This window comes from Homarus americanus, unplaced genomic scaffold, assembly GCF_018991925.1.
Source record: "Homarus americanus isolate GMGI-L3 unplaced genomic scaffold, GMGI_Hamer_2.0 scaffold37032, whole genome shotgun sequence".
NCBI lineage: Eukaryota > Metazoa > Arthropoda > Malacostraca > Decapoda > Nephropidae > Homarus > Homarus americanus.
This window is the reverse complement of record NW_024731852.1, coordinates 4,608,722-4,633,265: the sequence shown is the minus strand read 5'-3', so window position 1 is coordinate 4,633,265 and position 24,544 is coordinate 4,608,722. Positions and strand designations below refer to the sequence as shown.

At 42.6% G+C, this 24,544-nt stretch overlaps 1 protein-coding gene across 6 annotated transcripts in view; it reads right to left on the bottom strand.

Annotated features, from left to right (window-relative positions):
- LOC121867957 (F-actin-monooxygenase Mical-like) overlaps positions 1 to 23,632 on the bottom strand; it is a 151,250-nt gene extending 127,618 nt beyond the window's left edge. For 5 of the 6 annotated variants that reach the window (XM_042368121.1, XM_042368124.1, XM_042368123.1 and 2 more), the window contains exon 1: positions 3,147 to 3,508. The gene's annotated coding sequence lies outside the window, so the exon portion shown is untranslated. Of the gene's footprint in view, positions 1 to 3,146; positions 3,509 to 23,608 lie in introns of those variants that run through there. The other variant, XM_042368122.1, reaches the window with a different exon arrangement.
- Between the last annotated feature and the right edge of the window lie 912 nt (positions 23,633 to 24,544).

The following is a 24,544-nucleotide window of genomic DNA, read 5'->3' as shown; positions in this document are numbered from 1 at the left end:
TTATCATTCACTTAACGTCTCAAGTGAGCCTACATAAACGATCTAGATACTGGGATCAGCAGTGACATAAGCAAGTTTGCGGATGACACCAAAATAGAGCGGCAGATTAATTCTTGGCAGGATGCAAATGCACTACAGGAGGATCTAAATAAACTGCATGGGTGGTCTGAAAAATGGCAAATGAAATTCAACACCAGCAAGTGCAGCATACTTAATATTGGAAGAACAAATACTGTCAATGTATACAGCCTTAACATCAACCTAGAGAAGTCGGCTTGTGAAAGAGACCAAGAGGTACTTGTAAGCCCGGACCTACGGCCTAGAAAACAGTGTGTTAATGTTCGAAATAAGGCAAGCAGAGTATTGGGTCTTATATCTAGAAGTGTAAGTAATAAGAGCGCAGAGGTCATATTACAACTATATCTTGCGCTAGTCAGGCCGCACCTCGATTATGCGGTTCAGTTCTGGTGCCCTTATTATAGAATGGATATCAATTCACTAGAGTCGGTGCAGCGAAGAATGACGAAAATGATTCTGGGACTTAGAAACCTTCCATATCAGGATAGGTTAAAGAAACTAAACTTGCATTCCCTAGAAAGACGAAGAGTGCGGGGGGATATGATAGAAGTATTCAAGTGGGTGAAAGGAATCAATAAAGGGGATATAGATAAAGTTCTTATAATATCCGAGCAGGATAGGACTCGAAGCAACGGATTTAAGTTGGATAAGTTTAGGTCTAGGAGATAGGAAGGAACTGGTTCACAAATAGGGTGGTGGACGAGTGGAACAAGCTTAGCAACTTTGTAGTAAGTGCTGGAACGCTGGAAAGTTTCAAAAGGAGGCTAGATAGATTCATGGATGATAGAGAGTGGTAGTAACTCTCGACAGGAGCTGCCATGCACAGGCCAACCGGCCTATTGCAGACTCCTTATTTTCTTATGTTCTTATCCCTCCTTTCCCCTGAAGACCGAGATAAGTCGATCAATATAACCACCGGCATGTCAAAAATAACAAACGGAAAACTATGTAATAAAGGTGTCGTAACTCTTGGGTAATAGTCGGGACGATACTGTTGTCCCCTAACTACAAGTATAAGTGCCAATACTAAGAGTCACAGCGGATATAATTTTGAAACTATTGGGATTTTGAGATATAACCACGGTGCATTTATTATAACTTGACGATCGAATAAATTTAATTATGTTACGCTTTGTACTTTAGTTATAAGTTAGTCAATCACAAGCATTCTTGCGTCACCGGTTACAGTAAAAACAAAAACCAACGTACGAATCCACGAGAATCCGACTCCTGTTGTTTATCTCGGTTAGTGAGTTATGTATCAGCAACCCACACTACCCCAAGTTTGATGGTACCGTAATGTGGCTTAAAGAGTAACTCGATAATACGCCTACGAACAATGTCACAAGGTTAATGAAGGGGTTAAAGCAAACACGGTGAGTATACATATTGAGACAATCACATATACCATCCGACCCCCCCCCCCACCACCACCTTCCCCCGACCGAAACTAAAATACAAAAGGTTCAACAATTGAGTATCAATGACTTGTGTTTTCTTATTGAGCGGAAACCATTTGTATACACAGAGACGGAAAACAACATGGCTATATCTCCCTGAACCTTTTCGATACTCAGGGGGACAACAATGGAGAGGGTAGGGGAGGTGGAACATGAGGCGGGGGAGGTGGTGCGGGAGGCAGGTAAGATAATAGAGGTGTGTGTGTGTGTACATCCGGTGGTCGGGTCACCCAGGGTCATGGTCACCACTACCTTGTCCCTCTTAAAATATCCTAAAAGTAATACAAATCCTGACACTCACTCAATATCCTTACACTATTACTAAAAAAATCCTTATTATTTAGTTTCTCATTCCCCAACTCATCATGTTAGTCCTTTGGTAAGTGTAATAAACAGTTAAGAATACTTCCCGCTCATTGCCTGCAGTGAGTAATGATGTAAGTCTTTCAAATAAAGGCTGGACAATTACTCTTCAATGATATAAAAACAACAGAGATTGTGTTATTTTCCCCGTTGTTTCTGTTACCATGAATGACTCCTGTACCCTTATGTTGGAAGTAAACTACTGCACTGTGTTATATGCATGTAATTTGTTGCCCTATGTCATTCCTTTAGTCTGAGGTCCGTCTGCAAGAAAGCTCCAACATCTAAATATTCCAGCTTTACCTTAGGAAGAACAAATGCCTAATCGTTTAACATTACAGTATTAAAACAAACACCCAATCGTTATTAGCTCTTTGTATTCCAAATAAACTATGTGCAATCGCAAAAATTGTTCTAGCTACCAGAATGCTCTTTACACAATAGTTGCCTCCAACCAAAACAATAACTCCCAACATGAAAGTGCTTTATAACTACACAACTACTACTCTTTTCAGCGCACATACTGTTTCCCGGTAAAACTTTCATCCTGACAAATAACATTAACTTGATCCTTCTCAAGGCAGTTCCCAACACTTTCCACTGCTGTAATTTACCCAACACCTGGAGCAGTAAAGGTCTCGTAGAGTGCAGGTTAAGGTGTCACAACCACTCATAAGATCACACACACACACAGCAAACATTCAAATAAGGGTAATAGAGTTGCCCATTATCATTGTATCTGCTGATTCTGGTGATTTGTTGAGGCACACAACTAATTCAATATTATTTGGGTAAAAACAATCCATTGTGATTTTTTTTAAACAAAGTACAGTATGACTATTTCACAAGGTATACAAACTATACATTACAGTACTTGTCAGGAGCTCAATCTTAAGTTATCCTAGGAATACAGATAAATTCTACTGCAATCATCTGTTCTTGTGACATCGTAATAAACATAATAACCCATACTCAAATTTCTATTAAAAATACGGTGGTATGCACAAGGTAGCAATACTGTATAACACGGTGCTTCAGCCTGTATTGACTGGGTGCCTCGTAAGACTCCTTTATCAGACAACTCTCAAAGTTTCGCCTACATTCCACACCTTGAGCAAGCTATAACCTCTCTCAGGCATTACTCAACAGCTGAACATGGTTCTCGGATACACTTCCTGGGATGATTCACGCTGCTAATGGTGATCAAACAAACCCCGCACACGACTGGGAGGCCAAGTGACTTACCATTATTATAAGAGGGTGGGTGATGTCAACAAGGAAGCAGTAGGTACTTCCCCCAAAGCTTGAGAAGTGCAACAACCCGGCGTCATCACTGCCGCAGTACCTCACCACCACAAACCACGCTGCTCACTACTTCACCCGCTACCAACCTCACCATCACTTCAACAACCACATTTATCACTTATACGACAAGTCACTCGGTTAATAAGATAAGTGGGAAAAAATAAGTTTCGTTTATATTCGAACAGGACACGTGTACAACTCTTCTATGTAGAGGCGCAGGGATGAGGAGCAGGAGGGGGTTATGGTAGGTAAGAACACTCCCAACACACACCCAACGCAGGGTAGGACCGTACGAGACTAGTGCAGCAGCGGACCGGGAGGGTGGCAGGCCAGGCAGCTCCCGGGATGCGCCAACACACGCTTGTTGTCATCTCTCAGCTCCCCTGCTGCCGGCCGCACGATACACATCCCTTCGATTCTCCTCCCACCATTAGTTCATAATCTTATCAAACTTAAGTATATCGCAATAAACGGACCTAAATTACAAATTCTAGCCAAGTTAACCGTAATAACAATGGTGTGGTGACAGTACCAACTGGGTGTCGGCGGCAACTTGAACCACACCAACACCTGACCCCGCACGTGACAATTCAATTCTTCTATACCTGCTTTCTTCTATTTTTTTAATGTAAGAGTGTACTCGCGCACGCCTGCGTATTTTGTGGGTTTGTTTATGGCGATGAGTGCTTTTACGTGACGAATGAAGGAAGCAGAGATGGTATCGGAGTAGTTATCGGTAGCGAGATGACATGGTGATGACGTTACAAGTGGCAGTGGATTGGTGATGAAGCATAGTAATTTAAGTGGTGGTAACCTGGTGATGAAACATGATAGTAGAGTGGTAAAGATAACGAGTGGTGCTGATGAGTGATGACTAGTGCTGCACACCATGAGCACTTGTAAATCATACTCTGTGGTAATCAGTAAACACAAAGTGTAGCACAGGCCACAGCGATACTTACGGTACTAACAGAATAAAACCGACGTCAGCTGCATAAATTAATGTACACGTGGCTGGAAGCGGAAACGGTCAGTGGTGGTGGTTGGTGCAAATCCCGTTATAAGGCCACGAAACAGCTGATGTGTGTCGGAAGTGTTGATGCTGTTACACCTAATGGTATCACGCGCTACTGATTTTAAGTAAACATGACACAGCAAACACGATAACGCTAATTCTAGCTAATTCATCGCCGAAGCACCTTTATTGAGCCCCCAGTAAAACCTGACTGGGGCTGTAAATGGTCCCTGACTGATTAACTCCGTGGTCGAAGACTCAGAACCCGGATGGAGGGGCTGCCGTAAGAGCAAGTGATGGGGGGGGGGAGGGGAATGGGGACTCGGCCGTTGAGGTTGTCAATATTAATGGCTACGAGAGTGTACAGTACAGTAAGTTCCACGCCCATCAAACAACATACTCACCTCTTGAATTATTCATATAATGAATAACATGGGCTCACTTCATGGTGAAGTGGTCTATGGTGTACGTCTTTTATTCACGTTCAAATATTAAAATCCTTGGAATGCTTAAGAGCACAATCATAATCGGGATCACAGGCACGGGGCCCCGCCTTCCCAGTGCGAGTCATAAGATAGATACAGCACTAGGGTACGCGCCTGGCCCAAGAGGGTCATAACAGCGCCACTCACGACAATTTTTAATAAATACTTATCTTGGGAATTTGTCATTTCCTCTTGAGAGATGAACTTCAACGACAGGTATCGTCATAATCCTATATTGGTCAAGTTTAATTGAAATCTAAGCCCCCAAAATATAGGACTGGGCCCATCTGACCTGTCACCAGTGAGTGTTGACCTGAACAACAACTATGACCACCTTTTCTTGACCATGAACCCAAGTGTAAATGTCCCTTGATCCTCTACACACTCGGATTTTTACCTTCTACAGCTCCCAGGTGTAAGGACAGTGCAGGGTTAAGGAGGCAGAGACATCCTGTTTGATCTGCCAACATACTAGCTTACCCACCTACTTTCCCAGTAACCGAGGCGAGCTGAGTACAGTACTTTGGGTGGAGGAGTCCTTGAGGACCATGAGTAGTGCATGAGTCTGGAAATAAACAGTGAGGCCCAGATCTACAGACCATTTACAAATTGGAAGACTGCCATGACCCCCTTCCTGATCATCGGCCAAATAGCTGCCTCACACAAAATTTTAAGACTTTTCCCTTACGGCCATTTTCTATGCCACTCACAACTTGATAAAACAAGATTTCTCCCCAGGGTTTTCTATGACTGAGAACCCTGAAGCCGTAAATGGAGGCACGTTAGGCAACTCCCCGTATGTTTGATACAACTTTACCATCTTATATAACCTTCATTAAGATTTAGTAAAGATTCTGTCTATAGAAGATATGAACAAGTATGTCGCTTTCCACAAATGTTTTATAGCATTCTCCTCTAATACTCCTTACCCTCTTGAGGTTTCTGTACACACCGAAGTGGAAAAGGACTACATATAATAGGCACCGCTTACACAGGTTGTATTACTTTATACAGTATAAACCAAGGAAGGCCAACTTGACCATTCCCCCCTTCTCCCTCCACAGTCGGTCGGTCCCCAGAAAAAGGGTTGCACGATTTTTTCCCATATTTGGTACAAGTTTGGTATAAGATTTGCATGATGTCCGTCATATGATTTTCGCATTGGATAAAAACTGGCAGCGTGGAGGCCGTCTTTGTCTTACAAAAAGGTCCAAAACTGTAATTTCGGGAAAATTAGACTGATATGCATCACGTTGCCCTCAGGACCTATAACACCTGTCACAAATATGGAGGTAGATACGCTTACCTGTTTCTGCATTGCAGCTGCTGCTTGAAAACAAACGAACGGAAGAATGTATATACGTTAGAACAGACAGACGAACAGGTGAACGGATGAACAAATAAACGAAGGGACTGACGAACTAAAGTGCATAGGAATGAAGGTCAGTCGTGTCGTCTACACCAGACCGGTAAGGAAGCTGTGAACTTTCATATAACCGGTACAACTAGTCGACCATCTTAATACATCCTCCATCACAAGTGCCACATCTCCTGACACCAGTAACCGCCGTCAAAAAAAACCACCCAAGTCCAGATCAAGGAAATAACCGTCTTTAGTAATCATAATTATTGCATGCAGGTAATACAAACACCTTCATACAAATATATACGGTATGTGTTCATACATAATTAGAAACATACATAAAACATATTTTACGCCAGGATCATCATTACTTTTGGCCATGCAGCAATGAATGAACCAATATATTACTTAAAAAAATAATAATACTTACTCGGGCATCCAATAATATTTCGAAACACTAAAAAAGTATCCAATATCTGCATTCTAATTTACTGAACAATTACAATATACAAAATACCAAGGTCACACGTAAGTCACGAGCGACCTCATGAAGGACGCAGACTGCAGACATGTGACTGAGTTAATCCTACCCTCCAGATGATGACGTCACTAAACACTCATCAACGTGCTCCGAATTGATTCAAGGAGACCTAGAACACACACACACAAACACACACACACAAACACACACACACACACACTGCTTAAGAAGGTATAAACAAATGGCGAATGTGACCGACTATACCAAAGTTTATACACAAGTGACCAAAGGTGATGTTACCACTACAAACACGTGTACTGTCAATAAACAAAGAGTGACTGAACAGCCCACAACTTAATATTCGCTGTTGAGATGCATCAGCTGAATAAAAACACGAGTGACTTGCTGATACCAAAGAAGATAACACACACACAACCATCAACAGTATAGTCTAAAAATAATAAGCACTGAAGATAACAGAAAGCCACCGACTTGATAACACCTCATATTAAATGCAGAATGTGTAACGAAAACTACTAACAACAAAGAATAATGAGCATTACAGACGATCAAACTACACTACACCTCCATTCACAGGACGACACAAGCCACATAAACTCTATAAATAACTAATACATGAAGGTGTAGAAACTAATGTCATGTATACTGTATAAAACTTTTAAGGTTAAAGGTGTCTACTGTACTGTGGGTGAGCATATAACACCTACTACGAGTTTCTAGTTTCTTTATAAATATACAGTTGAGAGACGACACCCACTACAAAGACGGTATAGGAGATGTGGGAGGACAACTGAGTGAAGGAAACAAACCTAATATAAAGCTACACGCAGTCAGTATAAACCAGTGGGTGAAAAATGTTAGAGGATAGAAAGAAAGTCTGAGACATGTGAGAGGACATACACTTTAAGACATCTATCAGGGAGTCTATAAATAGAGGTGAGTACAGACAGCTGTTACGAGGATGTCCAGTATGGTCTATAAATAATGATGAATGTAGACCACTGTGAGAGGATGTCCAATATGGGCACTGTACCTATCACAGTATCTATAAATAAAAGTGAGTGGAGACGTCAGAGAGAGAGAGAGAGAGAGAGAGAGAGAGAGAGAGAGAGAGAGAGAAGGGTGTGGTGCGTCAGTGGAGAGCCAGCAGCAGCAGGCATGGGGGTGGGAGCCTTAAAGTGGCCAGGCGAGGGAACTAGTGTGTCAAGGGCTCAACCCCCAACTCGGGGACACACGACACACATCCTCAACAAATCCAGAGGTGCACTTGGCTCAATGCCCCACATAATGGTTACACGCATCAACAAATCTACACAAGGCTACTGGCTGTCCTGAGTTCATTAGAGATAATTTGTAATGGCTGGATACACCACACACATAAAACTTCTGATTTAGGTCAATCTTCTTTTATCCATAAGAACATCACGAATTAATTTTCAGAAAATTGATCTACATTACATTAGTCAATACATTTGATTTTAACCCTGGAAAGTAAATATTAATATACTGTATCTAGTTTGCTGAGTAATCTAGCAAATAGATAAGTATTGTTCACAAATATGGCGTTATACAATGTAAGCAAAGAATAGAGGAAGTGGACCAACAAGAGCGTCTGAAAACAGTAAAGTAAAACTGAACTGCCAGTCAACGAGAGCTGAAAAACATAGCACGCACACTATGACCCGTGCACACCAACCTCAGCACCAAGCAGGTAGTGGCTCCCTCAGATGCCTGCGACAGAGATCAAACACTGCTTCTGTAATGCCTGACCTAGACTCATATACTACTGGGACACGTCAGACCTCACTTCTGATTCGTTCCCAGATAAGCAGCTGCTAAAAAATATTATAATTTATTATTAAATGTTTGCAGTGTAAACGAAGATCAAATGAACGATGATTAATAAACCTGGCTGTTAAAGTCGAACTATTCTGAAATTAAAAACGTATTTTACTAAGACCTAGTGAACGGTACCTAGCAACCATGGCAGTTGAAGCACTTACAACAAAAACAACAGCTGGTGATTCTTACTCGGGGTCCTGAGGTGTGCTGTGGACCATGTCACACACAGTTCAACCTCTTAGAGCAGTGTTCAAGCCAACCATTATTACTGTCCAGTGCTCAACATTTTAAATTGTCAAGTGTAAGAATGTTTCCTTCAATAGGTTTTTTTCTTTTGGTATCATAACTTTTGGAGTGTTCAGCAGGTGTGTTTCTTCCTTATAACATGTTTGTTTATTCCCGCCCATCACCCAGCCACCAAGTGTCCCTTCCATCATCATTAACCTCTCCCATCACCACAGCCACCAGTAACCTAGCCTCCCATCAGCCACCAGCGGAGGCAACACGTCGAGGTGGGTTGGGGAAGAAAGAGGATGGGGTGGTGGGTGACGTCAAGGGGTCATCCCTCACCAGCCGAAAGAGGAATGATGGGTGAACACCAGCATAAATCAACCAACACCATCTCCACTACCTTGACGAGCACACGCACACACTACTCCACGCGAGGTCCCTCATAACACCATCTATGAGGGAATTACTACACCACGTGCTCTCTCTCTCTCTCTCTCTCTAATTAAATATACCTACACTGTTTAAGAGTCAAAGAGGAAAACACAACTTAAAAAATAGATCTTTGGGCTTGAAGACTTGACAAGCTATGTGCTGGAGATCAACCGCGAGATATGTGCAGGTGTGTGTCGAGGCGTGAGGATCTTGCCTTAGAAAATTTATCTGGGTTACGTGCGTAGCTTCACGTTCATAGTTAAGGGTGCTTTGGGTGGGATAGCTGAAAGCCGGGCCAGACAACACCCGAGACTACTCCATTCTGGGACGTACACATAGATTCAAGTGTCATCGGATTCGTATGGCACAAAATACTTCCAATTCTTCAACTTCAATGTCCACCTTGACCTCTGACGGACAGGAGTTTAAAATATACCACGGCAATAATAAGTCAAAGGTGACAAGTGTGAGCTTCTTGACACCATCCATTATTCAGTTATGGTGAAGGCAGGACAAAGACACACGCACGCGCACACACACTCACTCGATGAAATACCTTACCTTGAGCCAACCCCAGCTCCAGGCTAACCATGTCCCTCGAGACTCTGAGAACAGCTCACCTGGCCGGGTAGTGTGGTAAACCAGACGCCTCGATGCATGAAACAGAGTATCTCCTTAAACTGCTCTAATCCATTAATGAAATATTCATGGGTATCACCTAGTGGAATCCGTAATACACATACGATTTACAGAAAAAAAAGTAAACACACAAGCGCAAATATTCTTCAATCTTTACATGGATCAAGTAACAAGGATGTTAACTAACGAAAACGGCGCCCGGTGCTTCAAATACATAAGTGAAACATACAATTTGAGCGGAGGTGGCCCAAGATAATTAATTATAGAGCACCCCGTGTTTAATGATGCTTCGCCGAGTTCCTGCACCGTGAGTTTCTAAAGTCATTACCCGTAGTCTTTTTCTCAGAAGTATTAAGGTAAGGCGGACAGGGTCATCACACCACCTCAGTGTTTCTGTCGAGTGACAAGCCCAACAGGGACATCAACTGAAGTGTGAATCTTGGTAAAACTAATACACTCCAAGAGATATTAACCCTTTAAAGGCTCACAAATGCCCCCCCCCGTTTCTCAAGACATTCCCTACGCCTTCCTGAACACACTCTCTTGATACACTACACACACACCCTCACTTAAACTGGAGACAGACGGGCTGCTACACACTCTTTGCGACCTCTACTCGGTGATCCTTTTGTGTTACCGCTGTACAAGGCAAAATTCAATTCACTTAAACACCCGTCCCTTAGCCAATCTTCCACTCTCGTGCACCCACCCCACACACACGCTTACAAACGTCTCTCTCTCTCTCTCTCTCTCTCTCTCTCTCTCTCTCTCACACCCTTACTCCTTTATCACACACAATCATTCACCCACACTCCCTCCTTCATTTAATCCCACACCTCCCTTCTTCTTCACACACACACACACACACACACACACACACACACACACACACACACACACCTGCTCATAAACTGCATGAAGTATTCCCTCATCTTCCCAACCCTTGCAACCTCCTCCACCCCACTCCACTACCCACTTTCCCGATGAACCATTATAACGAGAGACTGCCCATAAAATAGGTAATTCACAGCGGTTCACAGCTCTAAAACTCTCTTTTCTCATTACCAGGGAAATTGTAACCTGCGACGCTAAAGCTAAATGATCAACCACAAATTCACACGGGAAAGTCCATCTTCCAGGAACACATTTGGACAATATAAACGTAAGTATCACTCGCTTCAGTGACTTAAATTAATGGTTTAATTTAGTAACAATGACCTTATCTAGAATGTAGATAATAATAATAATAATGTGAATGTGGGTCTGTTTAAAACAAAATTTACCTGTAAAGGTATTAATAAGTCATAATTCTAGGAGATGAGTTTAGTCTTTGGTATATCTATGGTAACAGAACCCAATAGCTTAAATTGCTGATCACACGTAACACAGCAATATGTCAAAGGGTCGGATCTAGCTCAATTTGTTCTCGGTAACGCGTTCACTACTCGGACAGACGGGCGGAGAGAGACGAATGAATGCATGGACAAACAAAATTTTCGCCGGGGGGGATAAATTGTCCGACACCCTTATAAACTTGACACGTTTTGCCATTAGCTACAAAGGATAATAGTATAAATTGGAACAAGTGAGACATGTGTACAAGCATTTACCCCAGAAATCCCTAACATCGAAACAAGTGGAAGTGCGTGCATTACAAGTTCGCCACGGCACCCTTTGGCTTGGGGTCCACTGGGAATGGGGCAGTTTAGGTGTGGGTCCGTTTACAATTGGGTCTCATTAGGAGCACGGTCCACATAAAGGGAAAAGAAGCTAGAATAATCCGCAGAGTAGCGTAACAGAATTATTGTACAGTATTCTATGGTTTATCAGGGTGCTTACTTCAAGGACCAGCTGGGGGAACATTATGACAAGCAGCCTTAAGTGTTGAGGTTCTATGTATCGTTAATTCCCAGTCCATTTGAAAGATAATAAAAAAAAAATCTGCTCTGATCTGCTAGGAACATCATATTGTATCTCTGTACAAGTCACCCCATAAAATAAACGAAATCTAAAAGCCTCGGTCATGTTAAACTATAGGACCTGTGATTCCTGGTTGGTGTTGGAGAGGAGGAGGAGGAGGAGGATTCTCTTGACACAGTATTTCCATTAAGGAATGACTTGCATGACGAATAAAATCAAATACAAAAAATTATCTTCCGTCCAATTGATATTACTATAGATACACTGAATGTACTTTTAATTAAATTCCTTAAAGGCAGATGATTTTTATGAACCAAAATAATTCTTCACATAGCTTCAATCACGATCAGTAGACATAAAAAAAAAAAGATCTTCAGCTGTGTTTTGTGGTAAGAGGGGGAAGAAAAACCGTACAAAACAATAATTTAGGTGTGGCGCCTCCCAGGGTAGACAATAATGGCACAAGTGTACACGTGGAAACACCACCACCTGCCATAATAAATAGCCAGGAGCGGCGACCCACCGGCACACCATACTCGGCTACACCAACATCCATGCAGAGTGGTGGCGGATGAGAGGCAACAGTAGCAGTAGTGGTGCTGGCGCTTGAGAGGTAGCAGTTGTGGTGAAGGAGAGGTGCCAGTATCAGCAGTGGTATTGGCGGTGGAGAGAAAAGAGTGGTGGTGACGAAGGAGGAGAGACAGTAGCATGATGGTGGTGGTGACGAAGGAGGAGAGACAGTAGCATGATGGTGGTGGTGGCGAAGGAGGAGAAACAGTAGCATGATGGTGGTGGTGGCGAAGGAGGAGAAACAGTAGCATGATGGTGGTGGTGGCGAAGGAGGAGACAGTAGCATGATGGTGGTGTGACGAAGGAGGAGGGTAGATGGTGGTGGTGGCGAAGGAGGACAGTAGCATGATGGTGGTGGTGACGAAGGAGGAGACAGTAGCATGATGGTGGTGGTGGCGAAGGAGGAGAGACAGTAGCATGATGGTGGTGGTGAGGAGGGAGAGACAGTAGCATGATGGTGGTGGTTGCGAAGGAGGAGAGACAGTAGCATGATGGTGGTGGTGACGAAGGAGGCAGTAGCATGATGGTGGTGGTGGCAGGAGGAGACAGTAGCATGGTGGTGGTGGTGACGAAGGAGAGGCAGTAGCATGATGGTGGTGGTGACGAAGGAGAGGCAGTAGCATGATGGTGGTGGTGGCGAAGGAGGAGAGACAGTAGCATGATGGTGGTGGTGGCGAAGGAGGAGAGACAGTAGCATGATGGTGGTGGTGACGAAGGAGAGGCAGTAGCATGATGGTGGTGGTGACGAAGGAGAGGCAGTAGCATGATGGTGGTGGTTGCGAAGGAGGAGAGGCAGTAGCATGGTGGTGGTGGTGACGAAGGAGAGGCAGTAGCATGATGGTGGTGGTGACGAAGGAAAGGCAGTAGCATGATGGTTGGTGGTGAGCCCCCCAAAAATAAGTGTCCCATGGAGGGGTAAGTAGCAGGAGGAGGCAGGATACTTGGCATGCTGACCACCACGCCGCCACACATTAGGTATTCCCTGGGCGGCAACAACCACCATCCGAACACTGCCACTTCCCCACACCCCAAATATTAACACTTTATAATGAACAGCATGCGGCCACCTACAGTACTCCGGGAGAGATTGTCACACGGCTAGTCGGCTCATACAAAACAATGATATACTCTTCTAGTCATATATAAAAGTGATTTAATAGATAAAGGCTCTGGTACTTTACTAAGAACACATTATATAATAAACGACTAATTTAAAGGCAACATAAACAAATGAAGACAATATGAGTGTTAATACTGTTCTTAATACAATTTATAATGGATGAAGTCTAGTTAACGATTCTTATTAAAGGCAACTATTAATAGGGTGATTGTAATAACATAAAATCCCTAGTGCTATATTTCTCTCCTGTTATAGACATGTCCTTATTAACACCCCCAAACAAAACCCCGACTAGACTTTTGAACATTAATAATTAATTTATAAAGGCGGACGATGACGACGACCCCAGGAGAGACAAGGTCGAGAAACCTGTTATGCCACCCACCCACGACAGCCCCTCCCCATCATTAAATGTAGAGAATTTTTTTTTCCGTGTCAACAAAGAGGTGGCGTTTAATTTCTGTGATCAAACTCGTGGGTAACTTTTTGGTTTACCCTTTGATGACATGATCAAACAAGGTTTTCTTACGGGATTATATTTGGTAATTTATTTTTTTGGTTCAGCCAGGTGATATACCTCGTAGGTCACCATGGTTGGTACTCAAAATACTGAGGAGGAGGAGGATTGATGCTGATGACTACCATGTGATAATAATATTGGTGGTAATACAATGACGATGATGATGTAGTGCTACTTATACCATAGATGATGATGATGCGAAAACTGCTGATACTGGTATGATGATGACGATGTAGACTGTTTATGATAATAGTAAAGATGATTCTGCCGATATTCCGATATTCTTATGACAAAAGTGTTGAAGACATTAACGACAACGATGAAATTCCCCTGATGACACTAATGGTTAGTGAGGATAAAGACCATCACAATGGCGAAGACTAAGACACGACTAATGCCTTCCTTGCTGGTGCCTTTTTTTTCTTTCCCTGTCTTTATACTCTCCAGGAACGACTGTTTCTTCCGTGAGCAAGGTCCATTAGCCACCAGCGCCCAGGCTAAATGACCCGAACACAAGCCAACCCAAAACATGAACACCCACTGTTCTACTCGTCCTCACCGGCTCACTCGCCACTGAGTCTCGTGTAGTGTAGAGCAGTGTGATAAAATAAGGTGTAACCTGGTCAGTTTCATCTAGAAAAGTGCTCGTCCTCATAATGTCACTCACCAGTGTTGAGTCACTCGTCTGGACACTGACAAATGATGCATAATGGTGTACCAGCTGTGTATATATATATATATATATATATATAAACTATTGACCATACAACTTTTAAATTACAGTATTATTATATTTCATCTTGGTTATCACTGCACTAGGCCACCTCGCTCTGAGCCAGAAGTAGTGACTCAGAACGCTCCCTAATCATAAACCTCCATATATGTTGCTGCTGTGCCACATTCATGGGGATCCTCGGCCAATAGGTAGGCTGATCAGTCCAGATAACACCGGTTCTGTCATGGTCACCTGTCGCTCATATCAACCCCCCAAACATGGCGTAATACTATATTACCTTAATCTTCAAACCTATTATTTGTTTCGTACAGTATATGTTTCCTCTGCACTGTTACTCCATCTTATAATTTCCTTCGTTACAAGTAAACGTCTACTGAACCTTCCATGTATGCCAACATTTCCAGTACCATTGCTCTATATTTCTAACTTCAGCCGCCAACACCAATTTCAAAGTTCTTATGCTACGGCGCATAGTTTTTGGAATGATAGTTTTATGTAAATTTGTTAAATGTATTAGGGATGCGCTTCATCTGTCTGGACCATGTGACGGACAACAACCAGATAAGTAAGATAACTAATGATGTCGTCCATTATTGTTGGTAATACTCCCTTCAACTATAAATAAGACAGTGATATTTTAATAATGTTTATAATGCAAATTATCTTCAAGCATAAAAACACAAACAAAAATATCAGAAAATAGTTATTCCATGACTATCCTGAACATCCACAAAAATTATTCTCATTCAAGATTTAGCAACATACAATGATAAAGCTCATCCTGACTCGTTGATGCCAGGCTAACCATCACCTCCACCCATCACATCAAGGAGTCATTACCAGCTATCGAGACAGTGGTCGTGTTTCTAAAAAGCTTAAAGGTCCTTTATCACAAAAACTCGTCTCAGTGTCAGTGATGGCAGAAGACATACAAGGATGAGTCTGGCATGGCTCCCACTCTATGGTCACACAGGAAGAAACCACAGGACTGGACTGACTTGTTTTGTATGGTACGTACTACATTCACCCCCTCACGTCAGCCTGTCTCCCATCGCCAAGCTTTTATGGTACCAAGCTGCTGACAGTAGTGAAACCTACAACTATAGTCTGTAAATTCTATGAGATCATTTTAATTAGCCTCGATTACTCGTACACATATTTAATCATCTCCGTGACCAGATCATGAGAAATACTAATTACCCTCCGTTAGCAAGACCATGTGTTTAAATTTAACTTCACCTACCGGGGCAGAATGTTAATTACTGTAGTCTGTTACTGTACTGGGACACTTTAGAGTTAGCTACCGGGACTCATAATAAAGAGTAATCACCACGTGTAGTTATTCCTTAACTACCTCGACCATCGATACGTTAATCACCCTAAGCTACCGGGACATAAAGCTTCGGGTTTGTTTATCTGCACAAGAATTGTCCTCGTTAAGACCAATTAAGGCGAGAGAAACGGGTCAGTAATTAGGACCCTGTGGTTGCACGACTCCACTTCACAGATAACAACCAGGAGCTTTTTTTCTTAGTTCTGGGTCGAAAATGTGAAGGTTGTACACACATAAGTCAACGGTTTGTTCTCTTTGTTCTGGTATTATAATGTGGTACCCGAAAATGATACCACTGGTTTCCTCTTAGTTCCACCGACAAGTTCCTATGCGGTGACAGTATTAATGAAATAGTGCCGTAAAATAATATACAGAACGTTGCTTTTCAGTATACAATGTCAGGATAAAATAAAAATAAATCACAATATAAAGAAAAAAATCAGAATAATGGTTAAGTTAAAATTCCATTACTCATTAACCTACATGACTAGAAAAACGATGCTAGAGAATGTTAAATGTGTCCACAACTATACCTACACCTAAGACAGTTAAACATCACTACACTGTTAGTAAGTTTGTAATAACCTACAGTGCTGAAGTGAGGGGGAACTCTGGGAACACGGGAGGAACTCTTGACACGAGGGAACAGTGAGACCAGGACAGCCCACACCACCAGCGACCGCATGAGAGCCACAACACATGACCACACTCGCATGCATGCACGCACGCACGCACGCACGCACGCACGCACGCACGCACTTTCACCACACCCTTGCTTGCACGCACATCCACGCACAAATAAAAACAAAAGCGCATTCACGGACACACAACCACACGCAAAACATAAGCACCCCCCCCCCCCACACACACACTGGGTCAAAATTAATGCTTAATAATGATGACAACATTGAACACTGCTTACACCTATTAAGTAACTGATACAAGGCACAACACCAAATCTGGGTACATCCCATAAAACTGAAAAGCTAAATTAGTAACAAGGAACAACAGCTCTAGTGAGACGGACAAAGAACGGACGTGGCAACACAATTATCGCTAAAAAGATCTTGGGTCAGCAGTTAAAGCCCACAAAGTTGTAAGGCAAAAAAAAATATTCTTGAATTCATTTTACGAAATTTCATAATTTAATTTCAAGAAGGCAAATGAATAGAGCAGCATCGCCCAGACACTCTATCTGGTCTTCATTATCCTACAACAATGAGTTACCAAGCAGTAATATCTCTCACCTATCAGTATCCTTATATCTGGACACGTGAAACCTAAATTATCATACTTAACCAGATAACTAAATTTAATCCTCGTCAGTGTTGTAATGCATGAAGTAGACAACAATGCAACGTCGAGGACTGAAGGAACAACCTGGGCCAAGCCGAGGAGGGCAGAAGGCAGTAAGAGAGAGGATGTGGGCGGGCAGGGTATGAGTAACGCCCTTAAACATACCAGACGTGGAGGCTGACCACCAGTCCTCACCACCGGTTCTCAGTATTCATCAGTCGTCTACCTCGCCAACACACACACACACACACACACACACACAGTAACTCCCCAAGATAAACTTTATTATCGCCATACCTTTATCTCCTTTAACTCCAGTGTTCATTATCAGCTGTCAGAATTAACGCCTACTTGTAAAACCTCTGTGTAAAAAGACAATCTCCCTGCCTATATATAAAGGAGCGCTATACAGAATTAAAAGACTATTTTAGAAAATACCCAAAAGTTAACAATCTTTACATTATTGCTGAATTCCTAGGATCTGTATTCCGAAACTCATAAGTCGGAAAAATCTCAATAATTTTACACCTGCCAGACCCGAAGCTGAAGAAAAAAATCCACTCTTCAAAGTCACTAAAATAACGCTGACTCCTACGAGACAAATTACAGCTAAAAATATGATAATTAAAGGTACAATCTCCAACCGTCTAGAGTTTAAGCTGGTATCAGTCTTATACAAATCTGACCTTGACCTATGACCTTACTTCCTTTAAAATCAAACCGATTCTCTCTGCTCAGTTTCATCAGAATCGGTACAAGCCGCTGTATTATTTCAAGACGCAGGAAAGTTACAATGACCCCTTGTCCCTTCAGCACAGTCAGAGCCACTGTAAGACTCCCAGGCTTTGCCAACACTAGAATGACAGGCCATATCACCAGACACTACCCTGAAGGCAATACCAAGACCTAAGTCGCTTGGTACTGCCACGCCGCCCTGATCATCGCGCCAGCTGACCCACACACCACACCACACCCACATGTACACAGTACATACCATCTTTACAGCCTAATAAGTTACATTAAGCGGTCCCTTCAGAGCACCTGTCAGCTCTCGATAACACTCATGGTTAATCATAACTCTTATATTTTATGATCAAGCTCCGTAAAGTGGTCGCGACTTTATATGTTGCTACTCAGCGTTGATAATGACCTGCCAAGAGAACGTCAACCAACACATTACATCATCATACTCTACTATGTCCCTGATAGTCATTTGTGTTTGTATCTAAACCTATAACCATACCTGTCCTGTTACTTCTAAATATTTTTTTGTATAAGTACGCGAATCTGAATCTGCAAGCTGGTTACTACTGTACTGTACTATAAAGTAGTTTAAAGGGAGTCATTTCAGCTTCCCACCAGGTCAGTGTGTGTGTGTGTGTGTGTGTAGCCAAGTTTCCCAAGCAATTACATGATGAAGCAGGTTATTGTGTTGGATAGAACCTGATGTTCGTAAACAGTGAATCACAGTTGACAGTAAGCGTCACACGGACCCCGCTAGTGCTCACAGCAATTACTAAACCATAAAGTACATTGGGGGACTGGTGTGTCTTGTACTCTGGCAAGTGAGAATGTGTTTCCTAAACTCAGACTGTGCAGGTGTCACCATGTGCTAAGGGAGACCACACACTTGCTTAGATGAGTTATTGTACTGTACCATACTACAGTAAAGTGGGTTTCGTAGCAGTTAGGGGCGGAGGACGTCATCTTTGTAATACAGCTTACGTGAGCCAATTAGCAGCATTGTAACATTTTCAGATGACAAGAAAAATTTATCATACGAGCCTTAGATAACCCTGACTCTAGGCAAGTGGCGGCGAGGGTAGATCGTGTGGGACGTCAACACGGGCGTCGAAGTGCGTACCATGGGTGTGCCACCATCCAGCTTGCCACCAACGTGGGAAGTGAGCCTCTCAACTCATACACGATTTCTCTCTCACACACACACGCACTCATAAATGCGAGAGAAAGAAATATAGACAGTGACACAGAGATACAAACACAAACACATATTTCCAACAGCTCAACTTAAACCCACTCTCAAGATGCACCTTTCAACATCTATCATCTCCAATACCTTAACTCACCAAGCTTTTACTGGATCACGGCCCATTTACTTCAGTTTCTCGAGTGTCTGCAAACTGGCACACAACACGGATCCTATTACCAAAATCCACGAGAAAAAGATTTATTTAAACTTGAAAAATTTTCTTATCAGTGATTTCAATTCTTCTAAATTTTCTTTTCTATCTGTCACTCCTCTTCTCTTTTCTCTCTCCTTATAGCTTTTCACTTACTCAGCTACCTCCCTCATTCTTTCTCTTGGTGGATATACGAGTGAGGAAAGGAGTGGGTACACGAGGAGGGGAGGTGGACGGCAAACTGGGTGGCCACCTCAATAACAGCTGACCACGACTCACATTTAACCTCTTGGAATTGCTTTGCTCCCGCGTAGATGTGTATATATGCCTACCTGTACTTTAAAGAGTTCGTCTGTATAAACTACAACATATCTCAAAAACACATGCCTCAATTTCAGTGACCTTTGGCTCACTGACAGAGTAGCAGCCAGGAACAAGAGGATAAGTTTTAGTTACAGTGGGACAAGGTTAACTTCACAAGCTCAGCGTTAAATCGTGGTGGCTGGGAGGTGTCTCAGCGGGGTTCTTGTTCCCCTGGCTTGAGGCTTAACAAAAAAATTACAGTAAAATTTATAATTTTTATTAGCGCCGGACACGACCTATTAAGACCCGACGACGCTATTTAATTAACAGTTTATTGGTGTCTCGGGGAAAAGTATTTTTAATCATAAGTGATGTTCTACTTGTTACATAAAGTACACTCTGAGATAAGGAATCTGTCGGTGTTTTCTCATTCTACGTGTATTTATGTGCACAAGTGTACACGTGATATTTATTCGTGGTTGCATGAACACACTGTCGACGACCATTTGTTTCCATGTAACCGCCTCTTTCCATGATCTTCATCTCATGTCAATATCTTAAACACCTGCTCATCATAGCCAACCACCCACCCAGTCACTCAGCCAATGTCCAAATTTTCAAATATTCGTTCAATGATTTTCTACCAATCCTTACACAAATAATATAAAGCACTTGTTAGTGACCAGTGCAACAATTTCAACGTCCTTTTGGCCGCGATCATTTTGTCGTGACTGAATTGTGACAGGAGGATCAATTCTCACACCACCTGGTGGGTGGAGGGAGGGAGGAGTAGGGGGGGGGGGAGGACAAATTTGAAATAATAACCCTTTGAAAATCCATGCCCTGGGTCCGGATACATATTCAGAAAGCTTGTTTTGTCCCAATGATGCCAAGTGAAACTATCTAAGGCAAGTCTGAGTGTAATTTATATACGATATTGGCCGCTATTTTTCACTTTACCCAGCGGCAGCCTGGATAATCCAGGATTGGCATCAGAGGTGAGCGGCGTGGAGCAGTAAATATGGTGTGTGTCACTGTGCCCTTCCAATACCAGTAACACCCTGGACCACTGCCAAATGCATCACCAGACCATCAAATAAAGATAATCTCTCTCTCTCTCTCTCTCTCTCTCTCTCTCTCTCTCTCTCTCTGTGTTCGTATCTAAGAGGCGCATGTGCAGATAAATCACCCGACATCCAGTAACTCACACCACACAAACATATACTAACAGGCATCCATCCCTTTACCCATTCACAACCACGATATCCCAAACAATCACAAACTCAACCAACCTCTCCCTTTACACACGTGTACCACTAATCCAACCATCTCACAAATTCACACGCACGCACGCACGCACGCACGCATGCACGCACGCACGCACACGCACACACACACACCACAACCGCATCCAGCCCATACGTGCACGAACTGATCGCTATAAGAACAGCCCAGTCCCAACCATTGTAAAAATTATCAATAACTTGTAATAGACCAGTGTATTCACTCCCAGTAAACACTACTCCTTGCACTGTCACTATGTTGAAATGCACTGTAGTTTGAGCTTTTCCCCATCTAGTTATTATATATCATATTTATATCACTTATGTTATTTGTATATTATTTGTAATTCGAAACCCATTCCCCAAATATGTAACTGTATATTTTCAGCCCTCTGGCTGCCAAGCTCTTTCAATAAACCGTTAATTATTAATTATTATTATTATTATTATTATTATTATTATTATTATTATTATTATTATTATCATTATTATTATTAATTATTATTATTATTATCTAACCACAATCCCCTCCTGCAAATATACAGCTTCACATTTACCATTACTTAATCTCAACTGTTCACACACAAGCGTTGGATTCTCAAGACATGGATACCCCCACGTGGTAACCCAAGGGACAATGTTACTGCCTCATCCGTCAACGGACTTTGTAAAGGCTGCCCAGCAACAACTAATGGACTGGCACTAATGTTCACGCAATCAGAGAGCAGAAGAACTGTTATGTGTAATATGAGCTTTGTTTTTTATCTTGATTTTTTTTTTGCATACTACATCACCAAGATCACGGCCGTCACAGATCAATGTGGTGCGCTTGGGACATCATTCTCCCTCTAAAATACTCTCTACTTTTTTACATTATTATTTAACTTTATCTCAGTGCTCATAAACAAGCGGTTATCATTATTTTTTTATATACATCTAACAGTTACAATGCGGAAAGGTGTTGGTTATAAAAACTATAGCTCCTACATTTTCAACACAATTACATTTCTTAGCTCCAGAAAAGTTCTTAATTTCAAACTTTTATTTAACTTTCTACAAGAAAATCTTTTCTCGGCAAGGAAAGTGTTTTTGTTTCACCATTTAAAATTAAAGAATTATATCAACAAATGTTTCAAAACCTTTTTTTCTAAATACAGTACACAATATTCTTCAAATATGATAATATGTAATACTGACAAACTAGTTTTCTTCTGATACTCATAACTGTTCTGCAGTAAAGAGTTCCTACTATCTTGTACATGTAGACCAATTAATACATTACTCTGTAAACAGCTGTAGTAAGACAATATTATCAGTGTACCACACACTAATGTCCCCCAGAATGTAAGACCACAACAAAGCAAATATACCATAACTACTGCACTCGAGCACAGTGCCAACTCAGGTTGGGTGGTGCCTTTATAAAATGTGTGACCTTGACCTTTGATCTTTTGACCCACACACCCCTTAATGCAGAAGTCATAAAGGCAAGCATGAACTTAGCATGCTTCCCAAATGGGCACTATAAACGCTTCTGCGCTTCACCTTGCACAGGATGTAAGGGGTGCCCAATAAACTAGCCCCCTCCGGGGCAATCTAAAAAAAAATCTAAAAAATCAAATGCCTCAGGTCACTTTATGTAACTTGCTGACAAAACCCATGACCCTTCAGGCTTTTACGCTCTTAATGCATGAGTCATAAAGGCAAGCATGAACTTAGCATGCTTCCCAGATGGGCACTGTAAACGCTTCTGCGCTTCACCTTCCACAGGATGTAAGGGGTGCCCAATAAACTAGCCCCCTCCGGGGCAATCTAAATCTAAATCAGGACTAATAAAGAAAGGTCCGAGGAAGTGGGTCATGGGACAAAAAAAAAAAGGTGGTTCACTCAGTCACAATAATCTTTTTCAGTGTCTGTATCTCTTAAGGATCTGTTTGGCTGTCTGTCTCTAGATTAAGGATAATGGTGGTGGCTGTGGTGGAGGCTTGGACGTGTTGGCGGCCTGGTGGACGTGTGGGTGGCCAGGCGGACGGACGAGGACTGGGAGGGAGGGTGTGGGTGGAGGTAGGCAGGCCCGTGGTGAAGATGACTCACACTGCCCTGGGGTGAACCTTCTCAACAAGTCCTGCTTGTCTGTGGACCGCACCGACCACCACACCCCATGTGTCCACCACCCTTCACTCCCACCCCATGTGTCCACCACCCTTCACTCCCTCCCCATGTGTCCACCATCCCTCACTCCCACCCCATGTGTCCACCACCCTTCACTCCCTCCCCATGTGTCCATCATTCCTCACCCCCTCCCCATGTGCCCACCACCCATCACTCCCACCCCACATGCCCACTATCCCTCACCCCCTCCCCATGTGTCCATCATTCCCCACTCATAGTTACCCCACGTGTCCACCACCCATCACTCTTACCCCCATAATAAGTTGATAAATGCTTGTGATCACATAATTTGCTCAAAACGTATTTCTTACAATGGACCCCAGGCCACGCGTTTACTTAACTACTACACCGTGTTTACTATATAAATACAAGACCTAAAGTAACTTGTATGTGTGGAAAGGAACTGAATGATTAATCTAGCAAATCCCAAGGTCCTTCAGAGAGGACGCGGGACTTTTGGGAAGATTCAGAGATATAAAGTTACACCGAATTTATTTACCTTATCTGAAATATGCATTTGTTTCCAATACTGCACGGACAACTGCATCAACATTACCTGAAACAAGAAAATATAATCAACGGCAGAAAACACACTTTGCACGTCTATTCTCGGCTTTACACAGTGACCAAGAAGGTAAATAATACGTAAGAAAAAGAAAAAAAACCCACAGAAACAAGACTTCAACATCACGTCATAACAACAGTACGCTGCATCCCAAAAACATTTCTTAACAAATTAAATCATAATTATTATTAAAAACCACTGTCCTTCCCACACTATCTACAGCCCAGCATTGTCTGAAACACAACATAAATTTTCCTTCCATCCCCCTACAGCGTTCAGAACCATTTTCACGAGGTGGGAGTGTGGTAGTGGCAGGACCTAATAAGGGCGGGGTCCCAGCAAGGCGGCGGGCGGGAGGGCAGGCGGGCTTGTGTAACCTCCAGCCTGGTGGTGGTGGTGTGAGAGGTATGTGAGACCTCCAACACTCCATGACATTACATAGGCAGCAGCAGCAGGAACACTGGCCCTCCCAGGCCCTCGACATCCTCCTCGCATTAAACAGGCCAACGCCTCTCACGGAATTATCAAGGGCATCGTAACCCAACCTTATATACAGCAACTCTAGGACTACATTACACTTTACCGAGTGCTGGATAGCTAACAATGGAACCTGGGTATACTGCACTGAAATTAAAATTTATAACAAAGGGATAATATTATTATCTTTACATAGATCACTGAGATACCTAAGTCCTGTAGCCTTCAAGTTTAATATAAATCTAAACAAATTTCGAGAAAAAACCCATCCCGGAACATAATTACCGGACTACTTCTCCAAGGGCACATTATAGCGCCACATAATAAGGACAGGGTGTGATGATACAAGCTCCAAGGACACATTTACCATCAGTCAAGCTGCCTACATAATCT